Source organism: Quercus suber, unplaced genomic scaffold (assembly GCF_002906115.3).
Source record: "Quercus suber isolate HL8 unplaced genomic scaffold, Cork oak 2.0 scaffold_580, whole genome shotgun sequence".
NCBI classification, from domain to species: Eukaryota; Viridiplantae; Streptophyta; class Magnoliopsida; order Fagales; family Fagaceae; genus Quercus; species Quercus suber.
In genome coordinates this window covers 296697-300690 of record NW_027070025.1, presented here as the reverse complement: position 1 = coordinate 300690, position 3994 = coordinate 296697, and the positions used below count along the sequence as shown (strand labels likewise).

Sequence of the window (3994 nt, the reverse complement as noted above, 5' to 3'; positions counted from 1 at the left end):
ATCAAATATTATAGATAATTTTCCCATCATCAACAATTCAAGTAAAAGTTTCGTTATTTCCTTATTATATAGCTCTATCGTTTCAAAATTTAGTCCAAAAAATAAACCAAACAAACATACCCCACAAGCTACAACAACATTAATGTTAATAAAATATTTTCTAAAAATAGTTAATAATTCATAAAAATGAACCTATAAACAAGCATTACTATCCACTGCACACATTTGATCATAGTTTCTACGGGTTTCATATTTTTGGATCAATATGCAATGGGCAAAAGAATGTTGCAGTTTTCTTTTTAGTTTTCATGCGTTAAAATGTAAATATTTTGAAGGAAGGGAGCCAAAAATATATTTTTTAGTGGAAATTTTTGTATATAGTGCTATATTTTTTTTTTTTTCATTTTTGAGGGGGGGGGGGGGGCATGGCCCCCCTCTTCCCTAACGTGGGTCCGCCTCTGGAATAGTCCATTTGATTTTTTACCAAAAAGTGGCTTAAACCCAGGTTGGCCGATTTTGTAAACGTGTATATGTTCTGTGCATTTCAAATATTAAAATTTAGAGTAAAATTCTATTACAATTTTTAAGGTTTTTCAATTAAATTTAACCAGGTGATTTTATTGATAAATGATATATAGTCAAATTTTAATTGTTCCTACAAAATAAAATATTTTTTTATTGAATTTATTCATATAAAAAAGTGAATGAATTTTATTATTATTATTATTATTATTATTATTATTATTATTTGGATAATGAACAAGTGGGTGAATTTAATTGAAAGACATCATGTGCAAATTTAAGAAATTACACAATTGTATCTACAGTTGTCCAAAAATCTATGTAGAGTGTCCTTTTTAATTTTAAGATATTCTTTATTTAGGGGTTAAAGGCTACACAACAAGAAGTAATCGCTTTCATCCCTCCCCTCTGAATATGATGTAGAGCTTAACAATTTTTTTTTTTAGTGGTCAAGTAAAGCTTAACATATATATATATATATATAGATTGTAGAGATAAATAGTGGAGGGAGATGAGTTTCAAATCACAAACTTATGGCACCCTAAAAGATGTCAATTATGAATTATCACTAGAACTTAAGCTTAACATATTCAAACTTCTTATTTTGGATGTGAATCCCCAATATTTTTAGTGGGCCATGAGGTATTGGTTACTAGTCCAAGATTTTATGACCAAATTTAGTTTGTGCAAGGTCCATGGATCCAACTCTTAAAATAAACAAGTCCATGGGCTAAAGCATTCAAGACAATGGTAATTTGCCACGTGTAAGTTGAGGTGCCATTCATGCGAAAATGTGAATAAATGGACCATTTTGAAACACGTGAGCAGGCTACTAAAATATCACCCAATAAATTCCAATGGACCCAAAAATGTGACCCTTCCCATGGCCATGGTGGGACATATTTTGTCCCAAATCTAATTGTCCACTAAGAGGGAACATGCATGCATTAGCCCACAGTGTGTTTCAAATCCCATGACCCACAATTCCGTGACCCATTCTACTTCCTTCCTGTCATAATATAATTACCAAGGGATAAAGTGTGCATTTGGGATACGAATCCTCTCCATTTCTCTTTGAAATGGAGTGGCTCCAGTACACGGTCCCGATTTTGTCCAAAATGATTAACGCTCAAAAACTGGACATGTCATTTAAAAATTTAACTTAACCGGGGTTTAACTCAACCAGACAAAAAAAACTCAAGGTAAACTCTTAACTCTCACTAGCCGGTCAAAAAAAACTCTCTCCTCTCAAAAAAATCAAAAAGCTCTCTCCTTCTTCAAATCTTTCTCTACCCAAAATTCAAAAACTCTCTCACACCATTGCTAAATCTGCATGGCTACAGCTAGCAGCCACCGCGTCCCACACCTCCACTACCGGCGGTAGTTCCGGTACATTCTTGTCTCTCTCCTTCGACCGCTAGAGGTGCTATCGCCGGTGTCACCACCACTGGTGGTCACCGGGTCCTCCTCTCTTTCTCCTTATTGTCTTTTCTCTTTTATTTTTCTTTTTTTTTTTTCTCTTTTTATTTGCCTTTTATAAGTGACTAAATCCTTTAGAGTTTTGTTTGGTGATTGGGTCTCCTTTTTTAGTACAAGATCTGCTTGGGTTTGAAAAATTGCGGCTCTTGGGTTTGTTTATCTAAAATGCTGTTGAGACTTATGTGAATGCTCGTAGGTGGTAATCAGAGCTTTCGCGAATCTAATGTTGTGTTTATTTTAATTGCTTTATTTCTGAAATTTTTAGTTTTCTTTTTCTTTTAAGAATAATTCAGAGGTACCCAAATGAAGGTTTTTTTGTTATTGTTTATGGTGACACAACTGATTATATTAATGAGCTGGGTTTTGGGTTTTTGACTCATACGTGCGCATGTGAGAGTTTGGTGTGCTTTATTATGTTAAATTAACCATAAATCTGTTATGTTAAATTAACCATAAATCTGCTATTTAGAAACCATTCAGGTTCATAGCTTGGACATTTGACAATTTATGCTTTATTTAGAACCCTGCTCAGTCCAGTTACATATTATCTCCTAATTACCTATAGGCATTAGGAATCTACTTGAGGATATATATACACACACACTCACATTTTACCTCCTCTTTCTTTGCTTACTACCTTGTGCCTTAAGACTCAAAACTATATTATTGCTGGACATTGATTGTTATTGCACCTGACAGCCAAAATAATATTCCTTTCTTCCCTTTTGCTAACAAAAGGTTTCTTAGAATCATATTAATTAATATCTTCCAACATGTATATTATGTGTGGAAAAGTGTTCTGTCTCAATTACATTTCTCTTTTAAGGTACATTTCACTAGAGCTATTTTGTAATTTATGATTATCGTTTATAGGGCACTTACATATGTAATAGTGTGGGTGATTCTGTGTAAGGTTTGGTTTATTATTATTATTATTATTTGTTTTTGGGTGGGGTAGGGGGGTGTTGTTGTCCAGCACAGAAGCTTTAAACATTTAAGCATACTGTGAATTTAATTGGCTTGCCTTGAAATCAAATTCATGCCAAAAAATTTTCACCAGCATTTGCCACTAAATACCTTGGAGCTTGCCTTGGCCCCCTTTTCAATTATTGGAGCGTAATTTTTTTTGGTGCATTTTTTTTTAGTTGTTGAATATCTCATCTTTGCTTCTCCTTAATGCAAAATACATTTGTTATTGTTTGATTGCTCCCATTAAATTTGGGCTATGCAGCTATTATATTTTGTCATTTGTTATGAAGAAATTAAAAGTATCTCTTGAACATTCAGACTATATGATCTGCCTTGTATTTCACTTTTAATTTTGGTCCTTTAGCTGAGTTCTTAAGATGGAAGGTCCTTAGCTAAACCCTCAACAAACTTACTTATTTAGTAGTGATAGTGATCGTATAGCTTCAGTTGTGCCTGCTATTAGTTTGAAATTTTGATACATGTTTATCATTGAAATTACTTTTTGTTCTTTTGTTAGGTTGGATGCTATCACCGAGAGCGAGAAAAAGGCAGCTACTGAAGGTGGAGGGGGATTAGTGCTAAATTTTAGATTGTTTTATGTTAGTGTAGACCAAATGTTCTCACTCTTGTATAAGTTCTATATAAAAGTTCTACCATTCTGGTGAAAGCTTGTAGAAAAATATATGTTTTGGATATACGTAGAAATTTCAACATTTACCTTTAGTAGCCACTTGTATGATTCAAAAATTGTTTTTAATGGAAGTATTTTGCTTTGGCATTATCTTATTCATTATACTTCGGCTTCAACTTGCATCCTTTGTTTATTTTTGGATCAAACTCTTCCATCAATTTGTGACCGTACAGGCATCATCAAAATTGTTCAATTTGAAGCATTACAAAAAATTAGAAATAAAAGGCACAAAATCAATTACATTTTATTACATTCTCAAACCAATATCAATAAAGAATAACTATATTTCATTACATTCTTCCTGGTTTGTACTCTAAATCCTAGTAAAAGTTT

General features: G+C 32.9%; 1 long non-coding RNA gene across 1 annotated transcript; it reads left to right on the top strand.

Annotated features, from left to right (window-relative positions):
- The first annotated feature begins 1494 nt into the window (after positions 1-1494).
- Positions 1495-3756, top strand: LOC112027114 (uncharacterized). Its single transcript, XR_002884430.2, has 2 exons — positions 1495-1911; positions 3488-3756. It is a non-coding gene; the product is annotated as an uncharacterized LOC112027114 (long non-coding RNA).
- The last annotated feature ends 238 nt before the right edge of the window (positions 3757-3994 follow it).